We start from the raw sequence: 21,932 nt of genomic DNA on the forward strand, positions 1-21,932 counted from the left end.
TATCCATGAACTAAGGGCGTTATCCTTTACAATATTAGAGCTTGAATTATGTCCTCCAAAAAAAACAAAATCTTAACCCCTGTTGCCTGAGGATAAGACCCTGTTTGGAAATGTAAAAGGGTCTTTGCAGATGTAATCCAGATAAGATGAGGTCATAACAGATTAGGGTGGTTCCCAATCTGATATGACTGGTGTCCTTATGAAAAGAGAAAGCAGAAACATAGGGAGGAGAATACTGTGTGAAGATGGAGACGCACAGCAGGAGGATAACCATGGGAAGATAGAGACGGAGACTGTGGTGATACTGTCACAGCCAAGGGATGCCTTGGGCAACCAGAAGTTGAAGGAGGCAAGGAAAGATCCTGTCCTCAAGACTTTAGAGGGAGTATGGCCTTGATGACACCTTGATTTCAGACACGTAGCTTCGGGAAAAATGAGAGAATAAATTTCTGTTGCTTTAAGCCATCAAGTTTGTGGTACTTTGTTATGTCAGCCGTATGAAACTAATACAGCATTCAAGGCCAATTTAAATGCCACATCCATGGTGAATATATTACTGGACACTTATCAACTTAGAATGAATCACTCTCTCTGTGGTGGACCCATAGGACTTGATTCAAACTTGATTTGACATGTCCATCATATAGTATGCACATTTATTCACTAGCTTGAAACTGCCTTTAACTCTTGGGCCTACATAGCACATTGCCTTATATATTAGCAGTAGCTCAATGAACATTTTTTGATTGGGATTATTGACCTGAATTATCTCAGACAAGAAAAGGAAGAATGTATAGACTAAACAGTTGTAGCCAAATTTTTTTTTAAATAGCATAAGTTTAGTGTTCAATAGCTCAGAACTTAAGTTGCTATTAATTTAAATTTCTCTTTATTATAAAATGTAATCACTTGAGTTTAGAGACGAAGCCAAAAATGAAAAATTTCCGTGCACCACCAACATGAAACTATAGTGGAAGTGGATTGGCATTAGCTTTTCTAGCACTGAAGAATTTTAGGAAATGTGAGGATTCCACCAATCCAGGCATCATTCTATTAAGAATCGTTTTTCTCTTCTTCATAAAATAGGAAAGAAAACATTGTTATTTTAAGCTAATTATTTTGTATATAATTTCAGGTTGATTAAGGCTTACCACTAGTACTAGAATAGCAAATCTTTGGTAAGGAAAGCTATAATTGAAACAAAAAAGTTAACTCGGTAAACTACAACAGTATCTAATAGCAACTTTTCACACCTCATAGAGCAGCCCTCTGCCTTCAAGGTAACGTTTCTATCCCTCTCCTTCTGCCACCTTAATGTGCCCCGCAGCGGGCAGGGAATAATTTCAATGTGATCCTGTGAAAGATAATTTGATGCATTCCAAAGCCATATAGAAGTAAACTTTGCATTATTTTTTATTTGCTTCATAAAGCATCCCACCTTTTCCTCTAAAATTGAATTCACCATTTATACTACTCTTATTGAAATTGCCATTTAGGGAAATTATAATTAAGAATCTCCTTTCTCCCTCATCAAAATGTTAACTCCCTAAGGATAAGAACCATATTTTATAACTCTGTATCCCATGTAGGATCATTTCTGGCACATTTTGAGTATTAATTGAGTACTTATTCCATTAATACTGGTTAAATTTAATTTAGGATACTTGTGTTATGGCCCTATTCCATTAACACATATAAACTAAACATTTACAAGCATAGTCCAATTAGAGAGAAATCCTGACTCAAAAATTATATACATTACAATCACAAACTGAGTTTACATATCACAGATTTCTTTACAAGTTTATAACCTCTCCAGATGGGTTATAGAATTGAGCAAAGAGACTCCACACACCTCTCTACTATAATTTCCCAGTTTATTTAGCCAAAAACACAAGAATAAAAGGAAGAAATGTTCTAACCTGAAGAATGACAAATTTACCCACATTGACTTTTACTTGTTGCTAATGTGGCACTGAGTTACAGCACAGGCTACATGGCTGAAAAAGAGAATGAAACCATGGCTCAAAGAAGACAGAAGTTCACAATTCTCTCATGTTACAGCCCAGAGTTGACAGGTGGTCCGCGGTAGGTAGGAAGCCATACTCCCCCAAAACCATACTGGAGAATGGACACTGGAAGACAATTAGAAATCTCTAATTAGCAATCACTAATCTGTAACTAATCACCAATTAGTTTCTTTCAGTGTTACTCTCTACCCAGGAAGGAAAGAGTTGAGAAAACAGGCAAATATTTGCTAACTTCCTAAGTCTTACTGTCAGAATATACACCACGATTCTTACAAAGCTTATGCTAACAATTTGTTATTCATTCGATTTAAGTAAGATTTACAAATATTGAGGCGTCTTGTTTCTTGAACCAAGTTTTCAACGAGCACAGTATCATGTTCCTCTAAGGAGAAAAAAGGCCCAAATGTCTCAGAGTAATACCTCTGCCCACCTCTTCATTGTTCAAGGAAGCCATATCCCCACATTCACTCTTCTTCACAGTTACTTGTATTAATTAATTTTGCTGCATAAAGAAAATCCCAAAACTTAATAGCTTATTATTTTTTATGGTTCTCTGAGTTTGCTGAGGACTTTCTCTGTTCTGAGCCAGCACTGCTGGGGCTAGGCGGTCTACAATGGACTCATTCATAGATCTCATGGTTGGCAGGCTAGTTAGTATGATAAGGACACCCACTGAGACAGCTGCCTCTGATCCACATGATCTCATATTTCATACGCTTCTCTCCATAGTGGTCCAGGGTTCCAAAGAGAAGCAAGAGAGAGTAAACTCCACGAACAAGTAACTTTCAAACCTCTGCTTGTATCAATTTTGCTAATGACCCATTGGCAAAAGAAAGTCACATGATTATTCTTAAATTCAAGAGGTAGAGAAGCAGACCCCAACTTTTGAGGGGAAGGGCTTAAAATATTATGACTATTTTGGCAAACAATGACTGTCCACCTCCTAGCCACAATCACTTCCAATAATCCCAAATGGAAAATATGCAGACCCACTTCCAGGGCCCAAGAAATCTTGTCCAATTATAATGTCAGGCTCAATGCCCATAATCTCATAATCTGTATCAAGCCCAGATGCAGATGGGGCTACTTAGCCACAGATCAACAAGAGCAGATCTTCTTGATCTGAAAAGATGAGTTATCTATCTCCCTTCAAAAAACATACACTGGTGAGACAAAAACAGGTTAACCACAATGGATACTCCCATTCAAAGAAAGGAAAGGCAGGAGGCAAATAGCAGTCATCAGCTGATATGGCTTGGATCTGTACCCCCACCAGACCTCATGTTAAATTGTAATCCCCATTGTTGGAGATGGGGCCTGGTGGAAGGTGATTGAATCACATGGGGCTAGTTTCTCATGAATGGTTTAACACCATCTCCTTCATGCCATTATCATGTTTGTGAATTAATTCTCACGAGATTTGGTTGGTTAATAGTGTGCGACACCTCCCCCATCCCCCTTTTTTGCGCCTGCTCTGGCCATGCAACATACCTGCTTCTCCTTCACCTTCTGCCATGATTGTAAGTTTCCCGAGGGCTCCCCAGAAGCCAAGCAGATGCCAGCGTCATGGCTGCTGTACAGCCTGCAGAACATGAGCCAATTAAAATGCTTTTCTTTATAAAATACATAGTCTCAGGTATTTCTTTACAGTAATGCAAGAATGGTCTAATATACCAGACTATATCAATCGTGAAATCCAGCCAAGTATATGTCATCAGGGAGCAGGAAATATTCCTTGATTGTGATGATCAGGACCCAGTTCCTCTCCCTGGGAATGGTTACCCTCTGCCCAACCCTCAGAGCTCGTCTGCTCCCTCTGCAGCATTCTTTCTTTTCAATAAAAAATGTCCCACATTCACAGCAGACTGCTCCTCAGCCTTCCTCCTGATCATAGAAAGTTGGGATCCCAAAGGTCTTTTTTCATTTCACTGTTTCTGTCCCTTTTGGTTCAAGCTGGCAGTGCTTGTATTGGCATGCTTCTCTCTAAAATTATATGAGTGTCTAAAATTATATAAGTGAAACTTATTTGGGCTCACTCTATACTCCAAAAGCCACATCTGCAATTATCTCAGACAGGCCTGTATATTGCACCACATATCAGGTAACTGAGCAATTGACCAGTGCTAAATCTGACTCTTTGTTTTGTTTCTGGTTCTGATTCTGATGGTTTCCGGTTGATTGCGCACATACCAGTGGCAGCAGCGTAAAAAGTGGGTTTTAATATGGTCATTTTATTAAGAAATTTCTGATGAGCTTGAGGTGTCAGGAATGGGCAGGATAGGAAATATAGAATCTGGCACACTTATTAGCCTTTTTGTTTTTGTGTTTATATGTTTTATTCGCATCTGTAGTAATATGGGACACTTCACCTCTAAAGATTCTTCTTTGTTTATCTGATAACTCTGACGTTTTAAGTATTTACTTATTAGGAACCTAATATTGTCAGAATCTGTGAAAATGGAATTTCCATAATGAAAGTGAAAAGAAACCAAATGCTTAGCTAGCTTTCTTTGATTTCTCTAAATGAATGAATAATTCCAAAGTAATGTCCCAAGACTCTTTAGGGCTAAAGAGAGGAGAGAGAAGAAATTTACATCATTTTGCACTGGGCAAATTGAATCAGAAAAAACGGTTTTCTAAGAGCCATGTAAGCCAAGAATTAATAGTTCCTCAAAATATAATCAGACTCAGTCTTTAGAAAATGATAAAAATCAATGACATTATTATAACACGTATGGACAATGAAAAAATGTTCTGCCAAATTCAGAAGAGAATAAGAAATTATACAGATCCTCAACAACGATGCTTGACTGATCAAATGATGCTTAATTACATGGTTTTATGTTGCTAATTGAGAAACATTCTTATTAGCTACTGAAGCCTCTGTTTCAACCATCAGTTCTCTAGATCTTTTGCAATCATTTCCTTTAATTTGTAAGAGTGATAAAATTTCTATCTTATTAATAGAAAATATATTTGAGCAAACAGTTTTATATGCCTTGGTTACCTCTGGGGGAATTAATAAACCATGTTATAAGTTATCTTAAAATCTAATGGAGTGGAGGACATTACTCCCAGTTGTGAGGGAGTAACTAAGATAGACTTGTCCACCCATCATAAAGAACTAGAAAAATGGACTACATATGTGAAACAACTATTTGTGCTAATTGGAGCACATATATCAAAGAACTATGATCCCTAAGATAAGATAAATAATCAAAATGGACAATACAATCACTCTGGCTTTCTTCCTGCTGGTACTTTACAATCCATGCTGGAAGAAAGAACCCGGGCAGAGCATGGGAGAGTCACTAAGTTTGTGAAGGGAAGATTGGAATTCAGGGACGCTCATGTGGTTGGAATTTGTAGGAAAGAACCAGAGATGAGGGGACTATGCAAGGAAAGAGCTCCAGGAATCTGATAGGGATCTGCTCCAAACTATAACTGAATGCTAAGCTGTGCTTGCATGGGGTAAAATTTCACAATGTCAGGAAAGGACAATTAGAAACTATAAATGGGACAATTCTCAGAGCTCACAAAGGAATGAGAGACTTCTGAGTTTTAACAAACTATTGTTGGAGAGGCTGCATTGCCCACCTGCGACATTCCCTACCAAGAGTAGAGACTTGAGCGGTATCATTTCTAAATGATAAACTAGCCTTGCAGTAAAGGCTACACTAGACATGCCATTTGAAACAGGCCTCTAAAATATCAAGCAAATCTGCAAGTAATTTAACTCCCTTCCAGAAAAAATGCCAGTGCTCCTTAAGAAAACTCAACAACATAAAAGTCAACACTCAATAACAAGAATCAAAACATGTGGTATTAAGTAAACTAATAATAATAATAATAGACTGAAAAGCTGGAAAATGGAACCCAGTATCCAGGAAAAAAAAAAGTCATTAAAAAATGTTTTTGGCTGGGTGCTGTGGCTCACACCAGTAATCCCAGCACTTTGGGAGGCTGAGGCAGGTGGATCATCTGAGGTCAGGAGTTTGAGACCAGCCTGACCAACATGGTGAAACCCTGTCTCTACCAAAATACAAAAATTAGCCAGATGTGGGGGTGTATGCCTGTAGTCCCAGCTACTTGGGAGGTCGAGGCACGAGAATCACTTGAACCCGGGAGGCAGACGTTGCAGTGTGAGCCATGATTGCACTACTACACTCCAGCCTGGGTGACAGAGTGAGGTTGTCTGAATAAAAAGTTTTAAAACCTAGAAATGATGATCCTCTGGTAGTTCATGAGCATGATGATTGGGTGTTTCACGCACATGTGTGAGATGTGCCGTACTTGAAACTTGTTACCATGTCTGCACAATGGGCATCTGACCTGAAAAAAAAAAAAACAACTAGAAATGAATTTTATGATGAAATTATCAAACAAGGATTTAAAAGAGCTATTGTTAATATGATGAATATTTAATTTTAAATAAAAACATACACGTAATACAAAATACAGATAAGAAAATCAAGTCTTAAAGATGAAAAATACAATACTTAAGATAAAAATTATTCTGGATTGACTTAGTATAAATCAGATACTGCAGAAGATCAGTAAACTTGAAGATAGAGTAATAGAAACTACACAAACTAAGGCACAGAAAGAAAAATAGATGAAAGAAAAATACACAGAGGCCAGGCATGACGGCTCTTGCCTATAATCCTAACACTTTGGGAGGCTGAGCCAGGCAGATTGCTTGAGCCCAGGAGTTTGAGACTAGCCTTAGCAACATGGTGAAACCCCATCTCTATTTTCCAGGTGAGGTGGCATGTGCCTATACTCAGCTACACAGGAGGCTGAGGTGGGAGGATCTCTTGAGCCCAGGTGGCAGAGGTTGCAGTGAACCAAGATGTCTCCACTGCACTCTAGCCTGGGTGACAAAGTGAGACTCTGTCTCAAAAAACAAAAGAAACAAACAGACAAAAAAAAATTCAGTCATTTTTGGACAACATTAGGCTTCACTTACATGAAAAAGAAAAATATTCAAAGGAATAAGTTTGTAAATTTTATAAATTTGATGAAAACAACATACAAATCCCCCCCCCAAAAAAAAAACCACGAAGAAAAACACACCAAACACATTATAATGAAATTACTGAAGACCAAGAACAAAAAGAAAATTTTTAAAGTAATCAGAGAGGAAAAAAGAGACATCATATATAGTAGAAAAATGTAGAGAATTATTAGTGTTCTCATCAGAAAAATGCAAGCCATAAGACAATGTAGCAAAAGTATTTAAGTCCTGGGAAAAAAGTTAACCCAGAAATTTGTATCAAATAAAAATGTCCTTCAAAACTAAAGACAAAATACTTTTCCAAAGAAATCAATAAAAGAATTAAATTCTAAGGGTTTTTGCTGGAACTATAAAAAATATTAAAAGGTTTTCAGGTTGGAGAAGAATACTAGATAGAAACCTGGATCTACATAAAGGAATACAAAATGGTGAAAATGGTTAATATACAGGTAAAATTTGAAACTTTTTCTTGTTTTTAAATTTGTTTAAAAGATATTTTGTTTTGTAAGGAAAAAATAACAGCAATGAACTGTGTGGTTTATAATATAGAGAGAAGTAAAGTATATCTAGAAATAGAACCAAATATAGAAGTGGGTAATGGAATAGAATATTGTTGCAAGGTTCCTCCATTGTCCATGAAGTAGTGTTATGTCATTAGAATGCCATAAGAAATTAGAGGGGGTAGCTGAGATGGCCAACTAAAAGCAGCTAGTGTGCACTGCTGTCATGGAGAGGAATGGAACCTCCTCAACACAGGGGAACCTCCCCAGTCCAGGGAAGCGGTGAGTAAATATGCAACCCCAGGAACCCATGCTTCTCCCACAGATCTTTGCAATCCTCAGGTGAGTAGATACCCTCATGAACCCATTCCACCAGGCCTTCAGTCTGACACACAGACCTACATGGAATCCCAGCAGATCATGGAATCTCTGCTCAGTCACACGCAGAGACCTGGGAGCCTTAGATACCTGGGCTTTCCGGGCTTCCTCGCAAAGGAGCTGAAACTCTGGCAAAGCAGGAGGTCAGGCCTCCATACACACCATTAGAAAAGGGGCAGAATCCAATGGGCTGAGAAGCAATAGTCTATGGGCCCTGCTTCCATGGCACCTCACAGGATAAGACCCACTGGCTTGGAACTCCATTCAGCCACTGGTAGCAGTGTTACACTTCCCTGAAAAAGAGCTCCCAGCAGCAAGGCCAGCCACTACCTTTGCTGTTTGGCTGACTTCACCGTTTTAGCCTTCAGGCTTTGGAGAGTCTGAGGTGACTGGGGCCTGAAGTGGGCCCCCAGCACAGCACAGTGGCTATATGAAAACGTGGCCAGACCGATTTTTTTTTAAGCAAGTCTCCAGCCCTGTTCCTCTTCACTGGGCAGGACCTTCCAACTGGGGTCTCCAGCTACCCTCATCAGTGTTCTCCAGCAGACAGAGTTTTGAAACCTCCCTGGGACAGAGCTCCCAGAGGGAGGGGCAGGACACCATCTTTGCTGTTTCATAGTCTTTACTGTTGATAACTCCAGGTACTGGAAAATCCAAGGTGACTAGAGACTGGAGTAGACCCCCAGCATACTACAGTAGCTCCTCGGAAAAGTGACCAGACTGTTACATAGGTGCTTGTCCCCATAGCTCCCCACCAGGCAGGTCCTCCAAGCCTGGGCCTCCGACCACCCTCTGCCAGGCTATTGAGCCAGTAGCAGCTATGCAACAACCTGGAGAGAGCTGCTGAGGGCAACTGAAAGCCTCTCTGCCCCCTGCAGTGGAACTGCATTTACTACCCTAGGACTCATTAAGACGCAAAGACCCTAAGTGACTTATCCATACCTTCAACAAGCTAAAGTTGACCCAAGGAGAGGAAACCAGTCCATCTCCCACAGGTTCTGCACACCTCCACCCCAGCTTGCTCATAACCAGACAATGAACCCTTGGCTTGTGCCCGCACACAGATCCTCCATCCTGGGATGATTGCACTGAGCAGTTGTTGACCTGCACCTTTCTGGGGTGGAGCCCTCAGGAGACAAGCAAAAGACCCTTGGCCACAAGGACTACTAAGGTCCCTTTCTCTGTTGCCTCCAAGTAGGGGGAGAAACATAAACCGTGAGATGGCCTTAGTGCTGCAGTGGGCAGTGCAGGAGTGACAAACTGCAATCTACAGCCAGCACTCAGTGGGAAGAGGAGCCCAGACTTTCAGAGCATTGAGAGGGAACCCAGTTGCAACTGTGAGAAAACACAGGGGAGCCACACAACCAAACAAGAATCTACCAAGTGACCAATAAGCCTAAGTACCATCTACTGGATCACACCCCAAAGCTTCAACACCAAAATACCTTGCTAACATACCCCCTTGTGAGACCAAAGACAAGAAGTCTGCTTCAAATAAAGACTCTGCACAAAGCACGGTACTGAGAAAACATCCAGTAAAGAAGTTCACTGACTGTACTCAACCAATGCAAGAACTCTGATAACTCAAATGGCCAGAGTGTCATATGTCCTCCAAACAACCTTACTGGTTCTCCAACAAGAGTTCTTGACCAGGCTTAGCTGGCTGCAATGACAGAAACAGAATTCGGAATATGAATAGAAACAAAGATCATTGAGGTTCATGAGTATGGCAAAACTGAAATCAAGAAAACTAAGAATCACAATAAACACTACCACAGCTGGAAGATGAAACAGCCAGTATGAAAAGGAACCTAATGAATCTGGCAAAGCTGAAAAACACAATACAAGAATTTCACAATGCAATCATAAGTACTAACAGTAGAAAAGACCAAGGTGAGGAAAAAAAACTCAGAACTTAAAGCCTGGCTCTCTGAAATAAGACAGTAAAACAAAAATAAATAAAAAATAATTGAGAGGATTGAATAAAACCTCCAAGAATTATGGGACTATGTAAAGAGGCCAAATCTATGAGTCATTGACATCCCTGGAAGGGATAGGAAAAAAGCAAAAAAGTTGAACAACATATTTCAATATATTGTCCATGAACATATTCCCGACTTTGTCAGAGAGGCCAATAATCAAATTAAGAAAATACAGAGAACTCCTGCAAGGTTCTACACAAGAAGATAATCTTGAAGACACATAATCATCAGATTTTCTAAGGCTGAAATGAAAGAAAAAGAGCAGGTCCCCTATAAAGTGAACCCCATCAGGCTAGCAGTGGACCTCTCAGCTGAAACTCTACAAGCCAGAGGAGATTGGATAACTACATTTCACATTCTTAAAGGAAAAAACTTCAACCAAGAATTTCATATCCAGCAAAACTAAGTTTCATAAGCAAAGGAGAAATAAGAACTGTTTCAGATAAGCAAATGTTGAGGGAGTTTATTACCATCAAATCTGCCTTACAAGAGATCTTGAAAGGAGGATTAAATATAGAAAGAAAAATCATGATCAGCTAATACATAATTACACTTAAATGCAAAGACCAGTGACACTGTAGAGCAACCACACAAACAAGCCAGCACAATAATTAGCTAACAAGACAATGACAGGATTAAATCCACACATATCAATACTAACTTTAAATGTAAGTGGGCTAAATACCCCATGAAAAAGGCACAGAGTGGCAGGTTGGAGTAAAAAAAAAAAAACATGCAAGACCCAATGTTATGCTGTCTTCAAGAAACTCATGACACAAATATGTTCAAAATAAAGGAATGGAGGAAAATCTAACAAGCAAATGAAAAACAGAAAAAAGCAGGGGTTATAATCCTAATTTCTAACAAAACAGACTTTAAACCAACAAATATCAAAAAAGACAAAGAAGGGCATTACATAATGATAAAGAGTTCAATTTGACAAGACATAACTATCTTAAATATATATGCATCTAACATGGAAGCACACAGATTCATAAAGCAAATTCTTAGAGTCTTGCAAAGAGACAGACTCCCACAAAATAATAATGGGACGCTTCAACCGCCACTGGCAGTATTAGACAGATCATCGAGGCATAAAATTAACAATACCAGTGTTCATTAGAGAAATGCAAATCAAAACCACAATGAGATACCATCTTACACCAATGAATAATAACAAATGCTGGGGAGGTTGTGGAGAAAAGGGAACACTTATACACTGTTGATGGGAGTATAAATCATTCAACCATTGCAGAAAGCAGTTTGGCAATTCCTCAAATTGCTAAAGGAGAACTACCATTTGACCAAGCAATCCCATCACTGGGTACATACCCAGAGGAATATAAATCATTCTACCATAAAAACACATGCACTCAAATGTTCATTGCAGCACTATTCACAATAGCAAAGACATGAAATCACCCTAAATGCCCAACAATGACAGATCAGATAAAGCAACTGTGGTGCATATACACCATGGAATACTATGCAGTCATAAAAAAAACAAGATCTTGTCTTTTGTGCAAACATGGATGGAGCTGGAGGCTATCATCTTTAGCAAGCTAACACAGGAACAGAAAACCATATACCACATGTTCTCACTTATAAGTGGGAGCTAAATGATGAGAACTTGTGAACACAAAGAAGAGAACAACAGACATTGGGGTTTACTTGAGAGTAGAGGGTGGTTGAAAGGAGAGAAGCAGAAAAAATAACTAATGGGTACTAGGCTTAATACCTGGGTGATGAAATAGTCTGTACGGCAAACCCCTGTGACATGAGTTTACCTACATAACAAATACTCTCAAACCTAAAATAAAAGTCAAAAAAAGAAAGAAATTAGATATGTATTTTGCAAACCCTGAGATATCCACCAGAAAAAAGAAAAAAGATCAAACAGGCCAATAGTGAAGATAAAAAGAAATATTAAAAATACCCTATCAAAAAAAGAACCAGGAATAATGGTAAGAAGGAACAAACTAGAAATGGGACAACAGAAAACAAACAGTGATATTTTAACCCAGCAATATTAATAATATTAAATTATAAACTACTCCAACAAAAGGCAGTGATTTTCAAACTGTATTTTTTATAAAGCAAGATTCAACTATATGTGATATATTTGAAGAATTCATTTTAAATACACAAAGATGGGTTAAAATAAAAAGATGGAAAAAGGGATGTATGAAAAATTTAATAATAAGAAAACTGGGGACAGGTGCAGTGGCTCACACCTGTAATCCCAGCTCTTTAGGAGGCCGAGGCAGGCAGATCACAAGGTCAGGAGATTGAGACCATCTGGCCAACAATGTGAAACCCCGTCTCTACTAAAAATATAAAAATTAGCCAGACATGGTGGCATGTGCCTATAGTCTCATTTACTTAGGAGGCTGAGGCAGAAGAATCGCTTGAATCCGGGAGGCAGACGCTGCAGTGAGCCGAGATCCTGCCACTGCACTCCAGCCTGGGTGACAGACAGAACTCTGTCAAAAAAAAAAAAAAGAAAAGAAAACTGGAAAGGCTATATTAATAGAGTCAAACAGACTGTGATACAAGAAATATTACCAATAATGAAGTCAAATATTTTTAAATAATAAAATTATTAATTCATAACAGACCCAACAGTCCTAAGTTTGCATGCATCTAGTTGCAAGATTTCAAATACATTAATAACGAAAACAACATAACAGAAAGGAGAAGTAGATAGAAAATTTTGATTAAAGCTTTCTCTTAGCAACTGAGAGAAAAAGTAGACAGAAACCAACAAGGATACAGACATCTTGAACAACACTGAAAATCTAACCCAATTTACCTTTATAGAACACCACATCCAGCAACAGTATAATGCGCATTCTCTACCATGCTTATAAAATATTCAAGGTAGATCACATGCTCAGCATAAAATAAGTTTCACATTTGACAGGATTAAGGGCATACAAAGTATGTTCTCTAATGCAAAAGAAACTAAATTAGAATTTAATAACAATAGTCATATCTAGAAAATCTCCTAAGACACTTCTAGGCAATGCAACGGTCAGACAAGAAATGACAAGGAAAATTAGGAAATATTTCAAAATGGCTGACAATTTTTTTTTTAAATTTTAGGGATGAAGCTAACACAGAACTTTGAAGACAATGTATAGCTCTAAATGCTTATCCTAGGTAAAAAGAAAGACCTAGTATCAATGAACAAAGTTTCCACCTTAAGAATAGAACGAGGAGGGGGACAAGATGGCTGACTGGATGCAGCCAAAAAGTTCTGCTCCCACCCAGAGGGATCAGATTATTAAGTAAACCACCATAATTTGGGCAGATCTTCAGAAAGAAAATGCCAAAAGTGGGTGGAGAGGCAAGACTAAAGCCAAGGCTGAAGAGGGAGGTCGCGGGGAACCCTGCACCGGATACCTTAACCCAGGGAATGGTTCCTAACTTTGTCGACTGGGAAAGGGGTGAGTGAGGGAATTGAGGAATGGCTCTCTCTCAGAATGGACCTCTGGGATCCTAGCTATAGGGGACCTCATGTCCCCATGGATGCATGAACTGGCAGGGGATGTCCTCGGGGAGCAAGCAAAGACAGCCAGGCCTTCAGATAGCACAAAGTATAGGAGCTTTTGTGTGCTGGGCAGTTCTAGGGAATGTGGCCATAGATACTCATCCCCCAGGGCTCCCCATACCCCTCCAGGAGGCACGGGCCCCAGCTGACCTTCCAGCCAGGAAAGAGTGGGCAGCTTCCCCATGGGACTGAAGTATGTCTGCTCTACAGGCCCTCCTGCTCACTGGCCCCTCCCAGGGTCCATACCAAGCTGTGCTGCATAAGCTGGTGCACAGTGCAGCCCCTGCAGCCCAGTATTGCTGCACCTGAGCACTTTCCTGGCAACCCAGGAATACATCAGATCCAGAATCCCAACCTGAGCTGCAGGACATCCCAGTGCCCCAGGGCTGCAACATGCAGCTCGGGAGTGTGGAGCTGAGATCTGTGGCCGGCCCTCAAGCAGAGAAGCAACCCCCACCATCAGAGCAGTGAGAGGGGTGAGAAGCATGTGTTCCTGGGCGGGGGCCATAGTGGTGCATGCCATCCTCTGCAGGGCCAGTCCAGAAAGATGTGGAATATATCCCTGCCAGCCTCTGCCTGAGGGGATACTGCAGCCTGGAACACCTAAGAAAAGAAATGCAGGCGCAGCACCATTGATCCGTGGGGACTTCCCCAAAGCCCAGAGAGGACCTGGTGAGGAGGCCATTTGTCTCCTCTGCCTACCACAGAGCAGGACTGAAAACAAGAGGAAGTACAAAAACGACATGGCTGGGTATTAACCTAGCTACTAGCCATTGCTCTTAAGCGCCATCTACTGGCTAACAGCCTAAACTATAATACCAAAAATTATGCCTATGAAACCAAGCTCACGAATTCACCCACCCAGGTGGCTGGCAAGATGGCTGAATAGAAACAGCTCCAATCTGCAGCTCCCAGCGAGATCAATGCAGAAGGTGGGAGATTTCTGCATTTCCAACTGAGGTACCGGGCTCATCTCATTGGGACTGGTTAGACAGTGGGTGCAGCCCACAGAGGGCAAGCCGAAGCAGGGTGAGGGCTTCCCTCACTCGGGAAGTGCAAGGGGTCAAGGAACTCCCTCCCCTAGCTGAGGGAAGCCGTGAAGGACTGTGCTAGGAGGAACAGTGCATTCCAGCCCAGATACTATGCTTTCATCATAGTCTTCGCAACCCACAGACCAGGAGATTCCCTCAGGTGCATATGCCACCAGGGCCCTGGGTTTCAAGCACAAAACTGGGAAGCCATTTGGGCAGACACTGAGCTAGCAGTTTTCCCCTAACAGTGCAAACAAAGCTGCCTGGAAGTTCGAACTGGGCAGAGCTCACCGCAGCTCGGCAAAGCCGCTTTAGCCAACTGCCTCTAGATTCCTCCTCTCTGGGCAGGGCATCTCTGAAAGAAAGGCATTAGCCCCAGTCAAGGGCTTATAGATAAAACTCCCATCTCCCTAGGACAGAGTACCTGCGGGAAGGGGCAGCTGTGGGCACACCTTCAGCTGACTTAAACGTTCCTGCCTGCTGACTCTGAATAGAGCAGCAGATCTCCCAACACAACGCTGGAGCTCTGCTAAGGGATAGACTGCCTCCTCAAGTGGGTCCCTGACCCCCATGCCTCCTGACTGGGAGACACTTCCCAGCAGGGGTCAGCAGACACCTCATATAGGAGAGCTCCGGCTGGCATCTGGCGGGTGCCCCTCTGGGAGGAAGCTTCCAGAGGAAGGAACAGGCAGCAATCCTTGCTGTTCTGCAGCCTCCACTGGTGATACCCAGGTGAAAAGGGGCTGGAGTGGATCTCCAGCAAACTCCAGCAGACCTGCAGAAGAGAGGTCTATTAGAAGGAAAATTAACAAACAGAAAGGAATAGCATCAACATCAACAAAAAGGACATCTGCACAAAAACCTCATCTGAAAGTCACCAACATCAAAGACCAAAGGTAGATAAATCTACGAAGATGAGGAAAAACCAGCGCAAAAAGGCTGAAAATTCCAAAAACCAGAATGCCTCTTCTCCTCCAAAGGATCACAACTCCTCGCCAGCAAGGAAACAAAACTGGATGGAGAATGAGTTTGACGAATTGACAAAAGTAGGCTTCAGAAGGTGGGCAATAACAAATTCCTCCAAGCTAAAGGAGCATGTTATAACCCAATGCAAGAAAACTAAGAACTTTGAAAAAATGTTAGAAGAATTGCTATCTAGAATAACCAGTTTAGAGAAGAACATAAATGACCTGATGGAACTGAAAAACACAGCACAAGAGCTTCGTGAAGCATACACAAAGTATCAATAGCTGAATCGAACAAGCAGAAAAAAACATATATATATCAGAGATTGAAGATCAACTTAATGAAATAAAGTGTGAAGAAAAGATTAGAGAAAAAAGAATGAAAAGGAATGAAGAAAGCATCCAAGAAATATGGGACTCTGTGAAAAGACCAAACCTGTGTTTGATTGGTATACCAGAAAGTGACAGGGAGAATGGAACCAAGTTGGAAAACACTCTTCAGGATATTATCCAGGAGAACTTCCCCAATCTAGCAAGACAGGCCAACATTCAAATTCAGAAAATACAGACAACACCACAAAGATACTCCTTGAGAAGAGCAAAAACTAAAGAGTTTCTACACAGTGAAAGAAACCACCTACGGAGGAAGTAGACAACCTACAAATTATGAGAAAACATTCACAAACTATGCGTCTGACAAAGCTCTATCCAGAATCTGTAAGGAACTTAAATCAACAAGCAAAACAAATAACCCCATTAAAAAATGGGCAAATAACATGAACAGACACTTCTCAAAAGAAGAGATATACAAGCAGCCAACAAACATATGAAAAATGCTCATCAACACTAATCAGAGAAATGCAAATCAAAACCACTATCAGATACCTTCTCATACCAGCCAGAATGGCTGTTATTAAAAAAAAAATCTCAAAAAATAACAGATGCTGAGGCTGATGAGAAAAGAGAATGCTTATACACTGTTGGTGAAAATGCAAATGAGTTCAGCCACTGTGGAAAGCAGTTTGGAGATTTCTCAAAGAATTTAAAACAGAGCTGCCATTTGACCTAGCAAACTCATTACTGGGAATATACCCAAAAGAATTTAGATCATTATACCAAAAAGACACATGCATTCATATGTTCATTGCCATGCTATTCACTATAGAATAAAACATGGAATAGACCCTAGGTGCCCATCAATGGTGGATTGTATTAAGAAAATGTGGAACATATACACCATGAAATACTACACAGCCATAAAAAAGAATGAAATCATGTCCATTGCAGCAACATGGATGGAGCTGGAGAGCATAATCCTAAAGGAATTAATGCAGGAACAGGAAACCAAATGAATATTCTCACTTATTGGGAGCTAAACATTGATTTTCCAAGGACATAACCATGAGAGCAATAGACACTATAGATTACTAGACTAGAGAGGGAGGGAGGATGGGTGTGAGTTGAAAAACTACCTATTTGGTATTATGTTCACTATCTGGGTGTAATATATGCATGTAACAATCCTTCACATGTACTTCCTGTATCAAAAATCAAGGCTGAAATTTTTTAAAAATCTATCGTACATATAAATACACACACACATTAAAAAAAGAATAGAATGAAATGGCTTCAACTTGATAAAGAGCATCTAAAAAGAACAATTTAAAACTGTCTTTATTTGTAGGCAACATGATCATGTACATAGAAAAGAATGTACAAGAAATTTATGATAATAGTTAAGTAAATTTGCAGGGCAATCAATATTTATGTAAATTTATTGTTTTCCTGTATTTTATCCTGTTGCTTTTCTTTTCTTGTTAATCCTGTTCTACTTTCTTCCACTTCCAGTTCCCAACTGTTAATTTGTTATCCAGTCTCCTCATGCACCATACTGAAAACAGAGCCTTCAGTTAATCATAACTCAGAAACCCATAGCAAATTGTAAAAATGGCCACATCATAAAGTCTTCTCATCCTGTATGCACACTCATTTATGACTTTACAGTTCTTCCCATCAAGAGATGAAGTCTATTCTTTACTCCTTGAATTTGGGCTTAGCTATGTGACTTACTTTAGTGGATGGGACATTAGCAATGTGTCAGGAGCAAATGCCTGAAAAGTGCTTGTGCATTGGAGTTTACTCTCTGGATGGTCTTTGGAAGCCTGGGACTACCATAGGAAAAAATTCAAAACCAGCCTGCTGATAAGAGAACACGTGGAGCAAAGATAGCATCTCAGCTGAAGCTCTCCTAGACCCTCCAGCCACAACCAAGAAATAAGCCAGCTAACCGTAGACATCAGCCACGCCATCTCAGACCAGAAGAAATGTCCACCTGATCAAGAGAACAGTGAGAAATTCTTATTTTAAGCCACTAAATCTTGGTAGGGGTTAGCACACAGTAATAGCTAACTGATACATGTTCCTTCTGCTTTCATTTCAGTACTGAGAGCAATTCACATGCACATAACTCACTTCAAAGTCCCATGGACCCAGCAGGTTTGGGAAGTTAGATGCTAATAAATGGTAATGATGTTTGTCCCAATAGTTAAGTTGTAAGTCATCTTTATTTTTCAAAGACATCGATGGATAAAATTAGAAGTGAAAATCACATTATGTCTACGTTTAATTTAAAATGAGCTTTACAAGAATAAAGGAAAGGAAGAAAGAAAGAAAAAGAGGAAGGGAGGGAGAAAATAGATAAAGTAGGACACAATGTTGATAATATAGAACATTAATAGATGGTGTATTTGTCTGTTCAGGCTGCCATAACAAAATACCATAGACTGGGTGGCTTAAGCAACAAAAATTTATTTTCTCACAGTTCTGGAGGCTGGAAGTATGAGATCAGGGTGCTAGAATGGGTAGGTCTGGTGAGGGCGCCTTGCAGGTAGGTGGCCAACTTCTGTGTGCTCAGAAGGCTTTTCTTCTTGTGTGCAAATTGGAGAGATAGAAATCTGTGTCTCTCTTTCTCTCTCTCTCCTTCTCTCTGTCTCTTGCTCTCTCTTTTTCTTATAAGGCCACAAATCCTATTGGATTAGGACCCTACCCTAATGAACCCATCATCTTTAATTACCTCCTAAAAGCCCTAACTCCAAAAACGTCACATAGTGGGTTATGACTTCAACATATGAGTCTGGGGGAGAAACAATTAAGTCCATAGTAGAAGAAAATTCATTGTCCTAGTCTAATTTTTTAGATATTTGAAAACATTCATAGAATTTAAAAGCATAACTATATTTTATCTTCTACTCTGTTTATGCAGTAAGAGACAAAAATTCTCCCTAGAAGAAAATTCTGGAAAGCTCCATGATCCCTTTATACCATTAAAAATTCTTGATTAAGTAATTAGAAAGTCCAGTTCAAGATAATAAAGTTGTAAGTTTGCTTTAATATCAAGTCTTCTCCTATCTTCCAGACTGCTGGAACTGCTATGATTCAAAGCCTTGGTGACAATCAGTTTCTCCATTTCTACACCTTATCTTCCATAACAATCTAAAGGTGGCTTTATCCTCTGTGAGGACTTACATGTTGGAAAAATGAGTGGCAGTATCATTAAGTTGCCCTTGAGCTTTCTGGGACCCACTCTGTTCCATTTCCCTGGACATAGACAAGGCCATTGTTGGCCTTCATCTCTGAGTTCTGCCAACAAAGCATCAGCCTATGTATTCTCTGTTACTTCAGTAACAAATTATCATATCACACGTTTGTTATTATAGTTCTGGAGGTCAGATACATGAAATCAGTTACCTACTTCAGAAGGCTCTGGTGAAACGGAGACAGCCTGTTTCCTACCTTTTCCAGCTTCTAGAGACTGTCTGCATTCCTTGGTTCCTGCCACGTCACTCTGACCACTGCTTCCATTGTCATATCTCCTTCTCTGACTCTGACCCTCCTCCCTCCCTTTCAAAAAGACCCTGGCAATTACGTTAGGCCCACCTGGATTATCCAGGATAGTCTCACCATATCAAGGTCCTTAACTGAATAACATTTGCAAAGTCTCATTTGCCACGTGAGGTAACATATTCACTGATTCTGTGGATTAAGACATAGGTATCTTTGGGGGACTGGCATTATGCCCACCACATCCTGTCTCTCTGTACATTTCTTGGGAGTAGGTAAGTTATTACTTATTAAGTTATATATTACTTATTATGTCTCAGTTTCAAAAAAAAAAAAAAAGAAAAACATAGCAGCCTTTCTAGGTCTCCTCATGGAAATCCCTCCCACTAGGTTGGAGGCACAGAAGGCAGCACACCCCTCTCCTTCTCCAAATATGGCAATAGCTTCCGCAAAGATCTGTCTTCCCCAGTCCCCTTCTCAAAAGTCTGTGTGACCTCTTCTTTTATCCTTAGCATGTCAGATGTATCTAGTATTTTGGAACAGTTCCCTTTACATTTTTTTCATAAAATTTGCATGTGATGCTTTCACACCATTTGGTGCCCTGATACTCATGGAATTGATACCTCAGTTGACACTGAAGCAGGGAGAGTTGCATTCCAACATTCTGCCCATAACTATTTCCCTAAAGTAGAAATATGAAATTATAAATGGTTCTTCATGAATTGCTAAATTCTTAAAGCATGTCTTTTATGTCATGACAGAATGTATCTGATGAGTCAAAAGGAATTTCAATATTCAAAGGTGACTATTAAATGAGTAACATTCTATAGAACGCAAAACTATTTTTAGAAGAATATTTTTGCTTCTGAATAGCTTTTCAGTCACAGTTACACTGCTCCTTCTTGAATTAAGAACTATCACTCAACCAATCTCCCGTTCATATGAAAGAGAATAATTTTAGCTGGAGAGCAAACCTCACCTGCAAAATGTTAAATGCAGATATGTGAGATTGGCATACTCTATTTTGCTGAAAGAAATATATTACTTCATTCTTAAATGTCTCTCTACTAGTATAATGGATGGTTAAAATAACTTTTAAAATCTATAAATTTATGATGAAATAAATTATATTCACATTTTTATTCCAATGGCAAGAATGAATTAGAGTGTTTATCTAAATTATAGAATTATGGCATTTCATGATCAGATCTGGAGTATTTCTTCCATCAAACATTGAAATTAAACATCTCTGAGAACATGCAAAAAATGAAATGGAGGCTCTCTTGGTGTATTAGTTTAAATTCTTTTTGGATGCAAGTAACAGAAATCAACTCTAGCTTCCACAACAAAACAAAAAAAGGTGGAGTGGGAGGAAGGGATTCAATGAGAGAATGTTAAACCTAAGCACTAAAAGACCTTGGGGCTTTTTTGTCTCTTTACCCTCTGTTTTTCTCTATCATCCTCTCTGGCTGCAGTGTTACGTAAGAGAATTTATCACTGCCAAACCTTTCCAAATCTCACATGCAATGACACACATAGGCTCAAAATAAGGGGAGGGAGAAAAATCTACGAAGCAAATGGAAAGCAGAAAAAAGCAGGAGTTCTATTTTAGTTTCTGACAAAACAGGCTTTAAACCAACAAAGATCAAAAAAGACTGTGATTACATACTGGTAAATGGTTTAATTCACCAAGAAGAGTTCCTAAATTACCAATTCAGCCAATAGAAAATAACAATTTTTTCTTAGTTCAAGTTCCCAGGGAAGAGACTACCTACCCTGGTTGGAGTCAGGTACCCATTCCTGGATAGCTGACCATGGCCACGTGATCATACTGCATGATGGTTACTCCTGCTGTATCCATGCTGTATCCTGCTGTAAGATGAAAGGGTACAAGAGAGACAACTATAGCAGCCCATTCCAAAAAAGTGTTTGGATAGACCAGTGCTGAATACCTAAGAGGCTGTTCACATCTGGGCACATAAATACCACAGAAGTCATTGAAAGTGTCTATTTTCACGGTTGTATTATGTTTGCTTCTTCTATGTCCAAAAGTGGCACCTAGGTCACTTTTTATATTATCATATCTGGTTGTAAAAACCAGAAAATGCAGGCAGTATGAGGTTAACCACCAAATCCAAGTGGTCGTAAACTTACAGAAGAGACAAATCAGAGCCCAAGTCATGACTTATAAACTACCCAGGGCTCTACCCCTAAACCTGGGTTAATTTTTTCCTGTGGATGTGGCTATTTGAGGGACTCAGCTTTATTTACTCATCTCAGCTGCAACTCTTTGCTTCTGTATGCATCCTTTGGCCTGTCCTGTATGGTCATTAAGAGACAAGGCCTTTAGTTCACAAAACCCTCCAGGTTACCATGGTGCCAACTTATCAGTTTAAACCTGAAGTCAATAAAGTGTATGGAAATCTCATATAAACACCACTTATTAAATACGGTTTGCATTTAATGTCAGGAACTTTAAATTGTAATAAAGTCTCAAATCATTTTACCCTTTTATCCTGTTTTTACTTGTTGGTTATAATCATTCTAAAGATACAGGGTTTTCTTTGGCTTTTCATGAAGCTAAACTATTTCAGGGATTGCTGTATGTGAGGAGATAATCTAAATCTCATGTCTTC

General features: G+C 39.8%; 1 long non-coding RNA gene and 1 other non-coding gene across 2 annotated transcripts in view; one reads left to right on the forward strand and one right to left on the reverse strand.

Annotated features, from left to right (window-relative positions):
* Nucleotides 1-274: 274 nt before the first annotated feature.
* The window catches only part of LOC129533132 (uncharacterized), a 32,202-nt gene continuing 10,544 nt past the window's right edge, over nucleotides 275-21,932 (reverse strand). Inside the window, exons 2-4 of the long non-coding RNA XR_008679172.2 lie at nucleotides 6,247-6,362; nucleotides 3,522-3,612; nucleotides 275-2,135 (exon numbers count right to left, since the gene is read on the reverse strand). This is a non-coding gene — a long non-coding RNA (uncharacterized lncRNA). The remainder of the gene's footprint in view (nucleotides 2,136-3,521; nucleotides 3,613-6,246; nucleotides 6,363-21,932) is intronic.
* On the forward strand, nucleotides 6,259-6,363 carry LOC115934497 (small nucleolar RNA U13). The gene has a single exon (XR_004070288.1). It is a non-coding gene; the product is annotated as a small nucleolar RNA U13 (small nucleolar RNA).

This window comes from Gorilla gorilla, chromosome 3, assembly GCF_029281585.2.
Source record: "Gorilla gorilla gorilla isolate KB3781 chromosome 3, NHGRI_mGorGor1-v2.1_pri, whole genome shotgun sequence".
Lineage (NCBI taxonomy): Eukaryota > Metazoa > Chordata > Mammalia > Primates > Hominidae > Gorilla > Gorilla gorilla.